Raw genomic sequence first — 15,954 nt, forward strand, 5'->3', positions numbered from 1 at the left:
AAAAATGCTTTTTAAAAATTCCATTATTTGCACAGTGTAAGGACCCCAATGCACCCTAACAACTGTTTGACCTGAATATATTAAAAATATTGTAATGTTTTGCTACATATCCCAAGGTAAAAAAATAAAAAAAAATCAAAAAAATCAGGGTTCAGCTTATTAGTTTTTTCTTCGCTGCTTCTTATAAAGGTTTATTTGACAGAGCATAAGATAGTGGTAAAATCCTAAGGTAAAGGTTAAACTCTGTTTTATTATGTTTACAGGATTTAAAGGGTAAATCAGGAAGTGCTTATTTAACATCAAGTGAAAGTGGTGGATTAGTAACCAGACCGAGACTTAAAAGCATCCTTAATCCTTAAGATCTCTGAGGGTGAAAGGTCACTCTTTAACACCAGGTTGTGTAAAGAATGAAGCAGACAGAAGCTTCTGTTTCATCATTGCCCAGTTAATCCACTGAGGAAATGAGCAGCATTGGTTTTTTGCTAGGTAAACTCCTCCTAAAACCAAGGAAACAGAGGAAAGCCTGAACAGGAAATAATTAAAGTAGGTTTATTTCATGAATACAGTAGAGCAGCACAGGAGATATTTTAAACTGTTTTAAAAATTACACTTCTGTGACCATTAATTGTCTGCCTTGATTACATTTTCATTGCTCCTTATTTTCATTATTCTTTTAATGATTAAATTAATGCTCAGTATTTTACATGGAGAGAGAAGCAGAACAAGACAAACATTTTCAGAGGCACAATGGGTCACTTCCAATGGCCAGCAGTTTATGTTTTGTATTTTTTGGTCTCTTATGGATTAGAGAGCACAAATGGGGCTCATAAATACCCTATCTCTTCTAAACTTGTGAGTTCTGAAAAAACAATTAAATGCAGCTCTTTTATTGTGTTACCACAGTGATGTGTGTCAAAGAAATAGGTGCAGGGAAATATAGTTTGTAACATTTCTCCTCTTTAATCTCTACTAAGAGGTAGGAGGCAAGTGCTCGCCAGTTATTTCTGCTGAGATTAAAATGGGGTTTGAAGTTCCCAGCAGCTGGAATGAAACATAACTCAAAGCTTTTCTCTACAAATGCAATATAAAATATAGTATGTTAGAGAAACTGTTTAGAGCCCACTAGTTAGTAAATATACCCACTTCTTGTATAGACAAGTCTTAACTTTTTTTTTTTTTCTTTTTGAACAATCAATATGAAAAGACAAAGCTCTCACATATTTCAGCTACTAGGGAAAGAGTATTTTCAATACTAGCAGCCTTTCAATATTTATATTGAGCTTGCCTTTATTAAATCACTGGTGAAAAATAAGAGGATTCACCCAAGCTGTAGTTTCATCATATAAAACAGAACAGAAATTTATCTTATAAAATTGCAGAAGTGTAGCTCCATGCAGACTGATGGAACTGAGCTGCATTTGGCATTAGGATCTCATTTTCTTGCCTAAGGTGTTTATGACGCACACGGTTGCTAATAGCTTATGCAGTTCATTTTTTACAGAATCTGTGGTTTAAGCATAGTGCTTAGTACTGCTGAAATATTACTTTTCTTTTTTAAAAATTGCAGAGTGTTTAATATGAATTATGAAGAGTGCTTAGTTGCAAATATTTGAGACCTGCCTCATCTTTTTCACAGTATTCATCCCTACCTTTGCAATTCCATTTTATCAAAACATTTTCGTAATTAAGGGAAAAATAAAAATTAAAAAAATCACATTTTGTAAACAAAAATGAATTTTTGGGCTCTTTGGGGCTACTTTCCAACAGATATGCATACTCAGAACAACAGCACAGAGCTGAAATAGCCATTTCATAGTCAGAGGGATCAAATGTAGAAGAAAACACTCTAATACAAATAAAAGGGTTGAAAACCTCACATATAATTTATTATATGATATTATTAATATAATTTCTATCTCCCTAGATATTTTTAGTTTGATTTCCTAAAGAAGTGATGTTTATGTGATTGAATCCCCTACCTGCCTTTACTGTTCTTGTAATTTCAACCCAATGACCACTTCTAAATGTATTTGACAAACTCACAGTAACCCCAAACTTCCTAATCAAGTTCCTAGAACTTTGTTAGAGGATATTATTCGTAGAGGGGAGAGATACTTGAGTTACTCAACTCATGGAAAAACTGAATCAAGTGCTTTTGAGAGTTCATAGAGAGGAGAAACCTCTGAATGCCTGATGTGAGAGGAAAAATTTAAAACAGAGCTGGCAGCCGTAAATTCATAGCCAAGCAGGGTTACTTATATAGATAAGAAGCTATTTATACAAATAAATAACTTTGTTTGTTAGTTCTGGATCTTGTAAAAGTGTCTGTTCTGTTTACTGAGGTACCACGACTTCCCAGCCCATCCACACACAAACACATTCAGCAGCAGCAGCAGTGCACAGAGCTGCAAACCCAGCTGAAGCACCCTGGCCACAGACATCAAGAAGCACAAGCTGTTTCTGGGTGAATGTTAGTTTTCCAGGTGAGGGATGACTGATGGTTTCAAAGATTCTTTTTCAAAGTCATATTAGAAGGAAACTGTTTATATGTGTAAAGCATTTAATTTTTTTTTTAAAGCAATTTTGGAAAAGAGAAGGAATGCTATTAATTTTTCTGAATAAAACAGATTGTGGAGAGAACCAAAATAATTTTTAGGGCAGGTTACTTGTTTTTTCTTTTCTTTCCCTCAGAATTAGCACCATTTAGACTGTATGTGCTACCTGACATCCTCAAAAAGGCTTTGCAAATGCTTATAAAAAATTGTAGTACTCCTGAGGGCTGAAGTCTCGAAACCACTGCTATTGTAAGAGCTAGAAAAGGAGGAGGAAACTAACAAAAAGAGCTTAAAGCCCCAACTTCCATGGCCTGAATTCTCACACAATCACAGAGCAAGAATGCCTCTCCATTACAGAGTTTAAATCACAAAACCAGACTCTTCCCTGATGCTCCCTACTTCAACACATTTACAATAAGAATGGGAAATTATTTTCAGAAATATTTAGTTTGTAGTGAGTAAGCTTTGAGGCTAAAATCTTGGATCCTTTTGACCTGATTTGTCTTTGTTAAATGAAATAAAAAAATAAATTCAAGTTGCACAATGAATTACATCAGAGTCCAGCAGACAAGGAAGCAAGTGATTTTGCAGAATCTCTGTGCTTTAACTAGCTGAGAATCAAGAAACTCCCAGCACTACCTGCATAACCAGGCATGTAAAATATTACTTGCCTTTTGTTTATAAATATTGCAAAAACAAATTGTGAGAAAAAAACTTTACAAACATTCATCAAAGGACTGTGTTTTCCTTGTTTTTCTTTAGTTTACCCTAATACTAATCCAAGAATATCATGGCATTTGTTGGTAGCATAATATAGCAAAAGCAGACAACACCATGTTTACCAAATATCAGACTTCCAGATATATTGAATAGCAAAGTGCATTTCAGCATTAATTCATGCTTACCATTGTTCATGGTTTATATGTTTCAGAAGAACGTCAGTTTGAATTTGCAATAAAAATAATTGTATATGATTTTCTACTAACAAATAAGTTGTCATTCATAAGTAAGGGTTCAGAACACAATCAAAGCAAATACTGGGAGATTATTTTGTTATTTTTAAGTGATTTGTTGCACTGTTTATGCAATTCAAACAACAGGTCACCAATGTGTTTTATAAGTTAATGATCAACATGAATCAAGAAACCAATATACTGTTTTAATTTACTTCAATTAGTAATGGAGAAAATTCCCAAAGACCACACTCAAAGATATTTCTGTGCAGAAATCCAAAACTGTCACTGTCCAAAACCAACAGTTCAGAAACAAAATCAGTAGAACTTTGAGATCTTGAAAGACAAAAAATATCTAAGAAAAATTACAGACAAGATAAGTGTTATTCAATTTAACAATACTTAATATATTGTCTGAGTTCTGCACTGCCATTTACAGAAGCAAGAGCTAATTTAGGGAATCAAGAATTGAAGAGATGAGAATATATTTCTCATACCAAATAAATTATTAAAAGACATAAGTGCAATCCCCAGAAAAGATGTTCTTGTCACACTTCAAAGAAACCCAAACAAAATTAAAAATAATTGGAAGCCAAATACAAATGACCAGCATCTGGGTTATCTAACTAACCAAGAAAAATGTGCTGCTCTCATCCTGTGTTTTTGAAGATGCAAAGTGAGAAACAAAACCACAGTATTACAACAGAATTAATTTATCCCCAAGTACTTTTTCCACATGACACTGTTCAAAGCAATGCACCCTGGAACCACAGATGCAGACATGCACCCACTGAACCCAGTGGGACATTTTCAAGCATCCAAATTCTGGTCAGAGTGAGGGTCACCCAAAGCCATCCATGCCAATTTCCCCACTTCTGCCTCCAAACCCACATGGAGCCCTATTAAAATTTATGGAGCTCCATATGGGTGTACATGTCTGCCCAGGTAAATCACTGGCGAGCTTAGGACTGTAATTATCGTTATTAGGAGTGTCTAGTACATTTTATATGCTAGCAAAATCCACCAAGTCTGCTGACAGCAAAGGCAGGGCTTTGCAGTGCCATATGTGGTTTGTCTGAAGGGCTCTTCAGAATCTGCTCCTTCATTGCTGCCCCAGTCAACTCCCCCTGAATCTGCCAGTGTCTCTGAAGCTCAGGTATCACTGATATAACCCTAGATGCAAATAATGAAAACTGATCTTTTTTTCCATAATTGCTTCCAGTCAAATAGGAGTGGAAGGATAAAAAATAATAATTTGCTAATATAGGAAAATAGAAGGAAGAAACTCACCCTGTTATGAATTTGAATAGAATTACTGGGAAAAAAAAATCTTTATATCCTTTAAAAAAAATTCTCCCTTGCTATTCAAAGTCTCTAATTTTGGTTGTCTTAATGTATTTCTCATGTAAGTCATAAAGTATGATTTTTATGTTTATTATGGCTTACACACAAAATTATATCCAAAAAGCTTTATAGGTACTAAAGTATGACATCCTTTACTCCACCACACCCTGATAGTGAGAACAGTAATTCACTCATAAAGATTGATAGCTGGCATTTGTCTTCAAGTTGTCCAATGACTGCATGAGAATTAAAATAAAATTATCTTCTCACCAAAGGAGTTAGTTATCCCTGCAGGCCAGGGCTGAGGTGGAGTTATGATGAATCACGCATTGGGAGGATCTCTAGCTTTCAATGAAATTAGTAACTTCCTTGCAAATTAATTTAATTACACCTAACAAAAATCTCTGTTCACAAAACACGCATCTTTGGAGGTCTAAAAATAGCAGATGCACTATTCCTGTCATTAGAAATTTCTGTGTTTTTCTCTCTTTCCCACTGCCTTGCATGGAGGGAAGAGGAAACAGTTGTTCTAAAAGAGCCAAAATAGAAGATTTTCCATGGCTGCTAAACTGCAAGCTGGTTTCTCAGCATGTTTGAATTCATAGAGTGCCTTCAGCTTGAATAGAGCTACACTGAGTCATCCTGATGTGGGGCCTGACCAAAAGTCTAGGCTTCTCCTAATAAAAAGAGTGAATTAGAAATTTTGAAACAATTTGGCTCCAAGCAATGTTTCTTACAGGTACAATTTATGAGAACAATAACAAGTACTGGAAATTTTAATTCAAAAATTCATTAGCAGTAATCATGGTTTTCTTTTTCCACAGACACCATAAAAACCAAGTCTGCTTGAATGAAAAAAAAAAAAAAATCTTCCCCATTTCTGAACTCTGCATCTGCAGCAAGCATTAGCATCACCTGCAGAGAAGGTCTTTGACATAAAAAACTTCAGGGGCTAATTCTGGTTTAATGTGAATATTGTACACCTCCAGTATAACCTTCCCTTTGTTCAAATCATCCAAGACCACAGATTTTTCCCTGTTTCATTGCACACAGGTCACAGCTGCTGTGGCAGTGCCAGCAGGTCCTTCCCTGTCTGACACCTCTCACTTGGGGGTGGGGAGGATGTTGCCTTGCTTCCAACAGTTCTGTTGCAACCTTCATTGGCCATGGAAATGTCTTAATGGGGACATTCTCTGAGGCTTGTTTGTCACAGGCAGGTTTGCTCTGAACTTCAGCCAAGTCTCACCTTTCATTATATCAAACACAGTGTTATGGCAAAGAATTAAGTTCAGTGCCAAATAATGAGTTATAAAATATTCCATATGCAGAGATAGTTCATTTATCATATACAGTTCAGGTTAAAATACTTGATGAATGCTGGTGAGTATTCCTGTCTACACAGACAAACTTATAGATGGATAAACAACAGAAATATATGCAAGAATTCACACATTGTTGAGAATATTGTGCTTATAAAAATACATATTTTCTGAAAAAGGGCCCTGTTCCTATGCTGTAATGCACATAATATTATCTGCAAAGAATTCAGGAGTCCCTGCTCTAAAAAGTATGGCTTATCTATAATTTAAACTGAAGGAGACTTTCCTTTAGGCAACATAGACTTCGTGACACATGAATGAGCAGCTCTGGCTGTGTCTAATAGTTCACCACCAGCACCAGAGCCTTTGCAGCATTTCCACCTCCCTTAAATTAGAGAAGGTTTTCATTTACAATACTCAGAGGAAAACAATATTATTTTTGCAAAGGTAGCCTGGCAGTTTTGTGCTAGTCACTGGCAGCTAAGCTCTGCTTCCTTCTTCCCTAGATGGGATGTCACTCCCTGCAGAGACAAGGGAGGAGAGGAGCAGTGCTCAGCATGGAGTCACTCTGCAAGCACAGGGCTGAATCACAAGATACAGCTGCAAAACCTCAGGAAATCCTTGTCTTGTTCCAGGGCCAAGCTCACCTCAGAGGTAAAACATACCCCTCACTTTTTTTACAGAGCACCCAAGACACGAAGCACTGGCAGTACTCAGGGGTGGCACCGAGGTAATTTAACAACGTCATCAAACCATGAGTTAGAATTTGATTTATAAAGATGACTAACCCAATAAAATGGTAAAGCAAGTCAATACGCAGGCTCAGAGACTTCTTCAATTTTTTCACCCCCTAGTACTTTGATGATGCAGTCATCATAAAGCATTCCAGACATGTCATGCTCGGTGGAAACTATGGAACAACAAAGCCTCACGTGTATCCTTGCAGAGATCAGGTCATTCTTCATTACAGCTGCATAAGCCCATTCACAAGATCAGCTTTTTTGTGGTAACAATGAAAGGAGAGGGGTAAAACCCCCAACCTCTTGATCACAGCATGTGACTAGTTCTTAGTAAGGAGGATATTTTAACGTGGAAGTGGTAAATTTTCAGGTGGAACAAAAAAATCCCAAAGCCCAGGAGTTCAAATCCCTGTAAATTGACATTGCTATGCTGATTTATGCCCATTGAGAGTTGTCCCTTCGTAATTTGTTCCAGGTTGGAATTTTACTATGGAGAAATATGCACATTCTTGTAAAGTCAAGGAAAAATATACCCAACTAAAAGGGTAGTTTCCATGTAGTTCTATTTTTGATCACTTTAGATATTTTAGGCTATGTCTTACAATCATCCTATTTATGGGATCAAAAAGAAGTAACCCAGATATGGGAATAAAGTTAGTAAAGTCATTGGTCCAGACAGGACTCGGGCTGCTAAGTACATGATGATTGATATTGGACACATTTCTTTCTTGGCAGGGAGTTTTGGCTTTCAGCTACACTGTGCTGACATCAAGCACATTAAAAGTGAACCCAAATATCTGCTGAAATTCATGGAGATGTTGAAACACTTTCAACTCCGAAGCCAAGGATGTGTCAGCTAAGAAATCTGAAGTCTACCGTAGACTTTTTCATTCAAATTTGGGGAAGAAATGCTCAGCAAACTTGTCAAGTCTAAGCAAGCTCTTTTACAACCCACTTCTCTATTTTCTTGTGGCAGTAGTCCACCAGCAACAATCTTCATAAGAGCAGCAGAAGGGTCAACTGTTGCATGTGTTTGACAGCCCTGGATGCAGTCCCAATGCACAAAAGTGGGTTCAGAACCCTAATCTATATTTCACTTTCTATATCAGGCAAAGAAGACAAGTTTTAGGCTCATCTTTTGCTGAGGCAGGTGATTTCCAGAGAGAATCCTCTCGTTCAAGAATGTATTACAGAACAGAAGCATACTTATTATCTTTAGACACCCTCTCCTCTCTTTCAGGGCTCTGTAACTTCCCATTCTTGCTCCTTTTAATGCATTTTCTGCTTTCCCATTCCCTCCTAGTGCTGCTGGATTCAAATGCTGATCAGGCCCCCTCAATGGGCCACTGCCCCACGAGCTGTATCAGAAGCCCCCATAGAGAAACCTGGGGAATACCTGGAAGGCTTCAGATCAAAAAAACCTACAAGTCACGATGTGTTTGTGCTGCTTAACCAAAAACTGCATTCAGGTTGTAACTGGTTGCTCAGTTTGGCATCTGTGGTAACACAGATTGCTCAGTTTAATTATTTTTGTCTTTGGTGGGCAGGTTGCATGCGGGAGTTCTCCTGTCTTCCATTACTTCAAAGGCTGTCAGGATTTCAATAACTTTTTTTAAATGAACCGACACAGACTTTTAAGGCACTATTTTTCAAAGACCCAACAAAGTAATTCCACCTTAGTGGACAGTTTCATATGTGCTGGAACTGTGATAAAGCCAAGTGCTTTTCCCAGAAAATGTCTCTCTGGAGTGGCCTAGCATTAGCATGGTTTTTGTGTAGGCACTTTGTGTTTTTACTATTGATTTTTCTTAACTTAATTAATCAGTTATACATTGGCTTCACCCGAGTGTCCTGCATTTTAATGTTACAATGAATAGTTTGTTCAATAATTTGTTGTTTTTCTTTTTGACCACACCATGGTTTGTAGTTTAAATAATTATTAAAACAGGTTGAAAAAACAGTTACAGAACAAGTTTGAAATGATGAGCATGCTGATTCAATTACATTTTCAGATTTAAAAAAATATTTTGGAAGAGAACAACATTAACAATTATTTTCCCCTCTGTATGGATGGGATTTCAGACATTCTTTCAAAGCTGACAGTCAGACAGAGACACTAAGAGGGCACTGCAGCCAGGTCTGTGGTAAATCCCACTGGATATCCACTGAGCTACCTCAGGGAAGAGAGCCAGGCCTGCAGCAAGAGCTCACCAAGGTGCTCTCACCACTTGTTTCCTGGGGTGCTTGAGGTTGCACTGAGCCCCCAGTTCCAAGCTGACAGGTCCATGCAGGAGTATCTCCTCTGGAAACACAGTGCCAGCTACCATTTCTGTTTTAGATGCGTAAATATAATTTCAAAAATAATACTTGCTTCCAACTACTTAAACATTTGACTGTTTGTACTTCCATTAGGATTTGAAATGAGAGTAAAGATTATTGAAGCAATAGTAGTTTTGGGGGATTTTTTAAACTAGGTCTATCAGAGAGGAAATAAAATGAATTGCCTATGTGAAGAAAATTAACAAATAAAGTTTGAGAATAAAGTACAATTTAAAGGCATATTGTGTTAACCTTTCACACAAAATATTTTATGCTGTAAAAAGAGCAGAAATAGCCTAAGCACACTAAGGAGGGATGCTAGCCCTCATTTAGAAGATATTCAAACAGTGAAGTAAAATTATTTGAAAAAGCAATTTAAAGAATCTCTTCCATCTCACTGATAAGAGACAATATCCATGTAGTACATATACAAGATAAGAGAGAATTTTGTTTGTGCTCTGAGACAGGAGAAATCTGAAAATGAGAAGTATTTTCTGTAGTAAAAACTTGAGAATAACATTACTGTTCATACACCTTTTTTTAAAAATTTAAAATCAGCAAAAGGTTTTATTGCTTTTCTGAAGACCAGCCAGTTTACACCAGGAAAGAAACACATATTGACCTTATTGTCAGAAAATGGGCAGAATCAAGCATGTTTCAGCTGACTAACTAATGGAAATGTTTCCAGGCACATAAAGAGTACAGCACATGTGAATTAAGACGTGTACTGAGAACAATGGAAATAGGCACTGAAAGATAAGACATTGTTTAATGGGTTGTGTAATCTGATAGTTGACATCATGTGATCCAGAAGCTGGATTTTGCAAAGTTAAGATATCAATTTAAGAAAGCAGAATGAAATTAATATTATAAATAGTCTCTAATGATGATGCCTACAATGAATAGCTAAAGGTAACTTTCGAGGAAGAAACTCTCAGGAGTTCAGCTTTAATGCTGGTTCTGAGCTTAACCCTCCAGGGAAACCTTTTCCAGCATTTTTGAGTTAAAAGATCTACACTCTGTGTGGAGAAAACCAGAAAGAACAGAGAGCTGGAAACTTAGAAATCAATTTTGCTGAAGTAAAGAGTTTTTCCAAAGCAAACCAGAATCTCTGAAGATTTATCTGGTAGGATAAGCAGGCACAGTTAGGTCTTACCTGAACCAATTGGCTACCAATTATTTTGTAGTAGGAATGAGGATGATATAAATACCTTTTGAACTAAATATTCCTTTTGTGACCTTAGAAATTCTCTGAAGAATAGTTTAGTTCCAAATTACCAGTATATATCAGCAAAAGACACCTGACCTCCAGCTCAACGATTTGACATAAAACTGTTACCAACAGAAGATCCCTGACTCAGTCTCAGGTCTTGGTCAAGTCAGACTTGGATAGGAGAGGATGATTTCCTAGATATTGGAACGCTTCTGAAACTATGTCATTCATCCTGCACGTCTGGCAGTCCCAAACACAGAATTAACTAAAACAAAGAGGCTTTAGGAGTCGATTTCATCCTGTCATTAGTTGTTTTTCATTGTAACATCTCATTCTTTCCCCCTTCTTTTTCATGACCATCATTTAGGTTACAGCCTTTCAGAACAGAAAATGGAGGTCTTTTATACAAAAATAGAAGTATGCTTTATGTTTGCTGTCCTTCTGTAGAACAAAAAAAATTAAAGCTGTAATATTGATCCAAGTTAGAGTTGACCATTATCTACTTAAAAGTTACATGGATATCAGATCTGATATAGAACTAGCTTGTCCCTTAAAATGAAACAAGACTAACAGATAAGGAAAACCATAATTAGCTGAAGTCTAACAGCTCCAAGGTACAAGGGCAACAACTGAGCCTCATCAGCCCTCCTCGTCATCTGTCCTTATTGTCTCTAAGAGTTGTTTTCTGTAGAGAACTAAAATTTTTAGCAAGACCTAAAGGCACCTGTTCCAGTAGCTGGAGGATTGGTGGTCACCAGGTGGGAAACAGCTCAGCCTTGCTGATCTCACACACCCTCAATGCCCACAAGTGGCCAGCACACAGGTCCCATTCACATTTGTTCTGTTCTCTCATTTTGTGGGAAAAAAACAGAGACCCAAAACCAGTGACCCCTTCTATGGTCTACAGTGCTCCTGTGACCTCTGTGCTTCCTTCACTTAGCCACATCAGGGAACTCCATCCACAGTGAGAATATCTCAGCACAGCGTTTAATTTGACGATGGTCTTGACTGGAAATATGAAATTTCATGTCACAAGAGAGACTAGGCATGTGAGGGTTGTCTACAATAAAAACAGGATATGGAACAACCCTGCATTTTGATAAAATTAATCATAATAAAAAAACCAACAACTAGGACAAGTTGAATCTGTCAGTAAACTTTCATACACTGTAAACTGATATATGCATATGCTGAAACTAATCTTCTGTTCCTTTAACCTCATCTCTTCCTTTCAATACAGATATTGCTGCTTTGTGACTCAGTCTGAATCACAAGTTTCAGCTTGAGGATGACTCTGTACAAACAACTGAAGAAATTAATGCACCTCCAACCACAAGAGGTTATTTAGTAGTGCAGACCATATCTGGTGGTAAAAAATGTCAGTTGTGCATGCTGGCTACAGAGCATGGCACCACAAAGGACGTGGTGAGACCACAGCTGAGGTCATGGCACAGACTGGCTGGTCCTGCCTGCACCAGGGAAAAAAAAAGGGGTTTTAAAGAGCAGAGTATGACTTGGGTGGGGCATGGAGGGAAAGAGAATCAGCCACGAGCTCCTGACAGCCCTTGGAGTCAGAGCTCTGGGAGAGCAGGGGAATGATCCTGCAGCAGTCCTTGCTGCAGCCCTCCCTCCTCCTCAGCTCTTCCCCTCCTGGCACCCCTGGGCTCCCAAGAGATGAAAAAGGAAGAAAATCCATCTCACTGCTTTCTCTCCCCACAGCTGTCTGCTCCCACAAACCTCTGCCTGTTTGTAGATATCTAGAATTGATCTTCAGAAGAGCTGGTACAATTAAATTAAAAAAAACAAAAACAAAAAAACAAGCTAAAACAAAGATAGCATTTATGTTTAAGTGAGCATCTCTCAGTGTGCTGAGAGAGTGACACACTCTTTCAGGCAGTCTGCGTGTCTGTATCAGGCCGCAGTTGGTTCTTACACTATTCTCATATCTACTAATAGATCAAGGATTAGATTAATTGGTTGAAGATTGGATTGTTATGTGGGTTTAAAAAAATAGGATTGATTGAAAATATATACCTAAGCAGAAAATTTCTCTATGTGAAACTAATAGTTTACCAGCATAATTAGGCATTATTTCAACAACAACAAAGATTTTTATGTCTACAGCTTACCATTCCACTTATTTTTCTTATATTTCTTCCTAGTTTCTTTAGACTAACAATATTAATGGGAAAGAGAAGCAGCAGAAGAATCAGAATAGCAAGACACAATAAAGAAAAAAAGAAATTAAACTAAGAAAAAACCTTTCATTTTCCCAGCCACTTATCTCCCAGAGATCCTGAAAACCTGACTATTGTAGTGATGACTTTATGGCAGAAGAGCCATAGAACAGCATAAACTGAAGCGTAAAGTCACTTGCATTATATATATAATTTTTTTTTCTTTTCACCACTATAGTCTTGCAACCCCTATTGCCACAAATTTTCACTTATCCAAATTAGGATTTACAGGGGTAGGAAATATCTTGTCTTTGTTCTCTGGTTTCTGCTGAACCATTTCACATTTCCCTCCTGTTCTCCTTCCTGCCATTCCCAGAGGACAACCCTGGACCAGATGTGAAAGAAGCAAGTCACAAACAGGACCATAAATACTTCACCATGCAAATGCAATTCCTTCTGTCACATATAACAAAACGCTGTACATGTCAGGCTGCTTATTCACACTCCAGCTTGCAACTAATCAGCACTAATCAGAGCAATCAGATTCACACTTCACTGAGCTTTCCCAGATTTATGCAGCAGAGGACTTGGATTTCATCACTCAGGAAGGGAGCACATGGAGGCTGGTACACGGGGAGCAGCCGGCCCTCTGCGTCTCTCAGGAGAAAGAGAGTCTAAGGCAAACTTCAAAACCAGACCAAATTGATTCCTGATGCCATCTCTTCCTCTTAAACCAGTGAAGGATCCAGAAAATCAAGAAGCACCACTCTTCATCACTTTCACGTGATGAGTGGAGCAACAACAGAACGTTACCTGAAGTTGCCATATACTCCATGTAAAAATTATTTGGTTTTGATAAATCTCTTGTAAGACTTTGATCTCCAGCTCTCATGAGTCATATTACAGAGGAATTTACTGTACTTAATTTAGAAATCATTTGAAAAGGTCTATGACATTCATTTCTCTCTGCACCCTATGAAGGGAGATCTCTAAATGAAAGAAACTAAACCCAGCAAAGGGTTTATAATCTAAATGCATACGATTATTTGTTTAACAATGAAAAAAGTATTGAAGTATAAAGAAACCATTTAAATTTCCTTGCTTTAAGCAGCCATCAGGTAGAAAACATACATAATTAGAGTTTTTAAAGTTTTTGAGTGGAGCATTGATAAAGAAAATTATTGGAAATGATGAATGGCCCAGAGGCTTGGAGCCTTCTGTAACCTTCACATATAGTTTACTCTGCTTTAGACTCGTGAGATCAACCACTTTCACCTGTATTACAATTAATTATTGATCTCATCTACCTGTAAGAACTGAAAATTTGGGCATTTCATCTAAATACCCTTTGTGGGTAACAAAACAAATCCCCCCACCCCAAAAAAACTGTTCCAAAATAACTGAAAACCACTTCTGGGGGAGCCAAGTTAAAAAACCTGACTCAGACAGGGTGTGAAAAATGCCCTCTCCAAGTTTATTTGTTTCCACTTAAGGAACTGAAATGCTGGAAGAACATTTGCATTCAATGTTCAATCTCCCTTTAGAGAAATTTTATAAACAGAATTTAATCTTTTTTTGGCATTTTATTCAATAAAGTCACCTATTTTTGCCAGGGAAAGGGGACCACACTGGAAATCATTCATCCTTCTTTGAAATGAGGCAAAAAAATCCACATACTCTAGAAATGAGAATCATTCCAGTGCCTAACTAAAAATATCCCTGACCTGTATGTGGATTAATATCTTGCAACTATAATTTATTTAGATAAGATATGCTAACTTACACCAACTTCCCCCTTTTCCTTGGGTGATTCTTACATCTTTATTGAGCCATGATAAATATAAAATTGCCAATATTTCTTCAAAAAGTTCAGGATATATTACTTAATGTGCAAACTTGTTACTGCACTTATGTAACTCTCCATGAGAAGTATTAACAGGGATCTTAGCTGCACTTGAGTAGAGGAAAATCTATAAAACATTTACCATCAGGAGCACAAGTTCTGACATCAGACTTGTTTAACACCACCACTGACCATTTACATTCTTCTACAAGCTGCTACAAAGGACCATGATATAGTAAGTTTTTCATTTTGAAGAGGTGAATTTGATATTTCTGCTTCGAGGTGAGAGGAAAAACCCAAAACAAAGAGAACCAGAATAAATGTCAAGTTTCAAAAGTAAATGACATCACATGCACATAGGCCTTTTCAGCTAAGCAGAGTTTTCTATCATACCATTCACTCTTACTAGGGATCAAATACCAAAATGAAAACAGCCATTTTAATACTGAAAAATGGAGCATTTCTGTAGCAAAAGATTTGTCTGTAGCAAAATGCTCCCTTTCAGTATTTATTTTTTTTAAAATTTTGATCCTGAAGCCACAGACAAATTTAACCTTCAGCAAATTAGCAACTTCCAATGGGAAAACAGCCTGTCTGGAACACAGATGCTTTTCAGAGCTGACCAAACTGATCATCATTGCCATGGACACAAGCTGCTGATTTCCTAAGGAAAGCTGTCAGTGACTTAATGCTGAGGATTTAGAGGAGTGGGGCACCATGAGACATGATAAGAACAGGACTCATCTCTTCCATACACTCCCAAGCCCCACAGGGAGCTGGGAGCAGACAGTCCCAGGTGAAAGCAAAAGAAATCAGGTGAATAACTTCAAGGTTGCCAGGAGACTACACAGATACACAGGCCATTTGATAGTTCATTAACAAATGGAGGTTAATTAGGAAAAGCAGGTGTGTCTTCCACGTTGAAGCCACCCGTGCTGACCCAAACCCAAGGGAGCATTTGCTCTTCAATAGAGATATAATCCAGATCACACTAAAAACATTTTGTGTATCCCACAGCCACTGCACAGGTCCTGTCAGCTTGATGAGCCATGTCCCCAGAACACAGAGGATTGCCTCTGCTGTCCTTAGCAGCATCTCCTACATCATCCCCTCTCTGATCAGGGCTGCTGAATCCCTTTGAGGCTCACCAAGGCAAGGGGCCACAGCAGTGGTAGCAGCCACAGACCATGGGAGAGGAAAGAAGCATTATTCCCTCCCAAAGAAATCCTCACCTCTTATACAAGTCAGTATGGTGCTGGTCCCATCCTTCCACTGGTCAGAGTAATGGGTGCCTTACTGTTCTCAAACTGGTCACATAATTATGTTCTGAAGGTCTGAGTAAAGTGTGAGGAGGCCTCTTTCATTTACCCGGGTCTTTCATCATCAGAGATACCTGGATACCCTCCTGGATCATCACAACTTGGCTCTGACAGCCCCTGGCAGGGGCTCAGCCTCCCTGGAATTAAGCACTAATAAAGCATCATCTGCTCT

This window comes from Passer domesticus, chromosome 10 (genome assembly GCF_036417665.1).
Source record: "Passer domesticus isolate bPasDom1 chromosome 10, bPasDom1.hap1, whole genome shotgun sequence".
In the NCBI taxonomy this organism is placed as follows: domain Eukaryota; kingdom Metazoa; phylum Chordata; class Aves; order Passeriformes; family Passeridae; genus Passer; species Passer domesticus.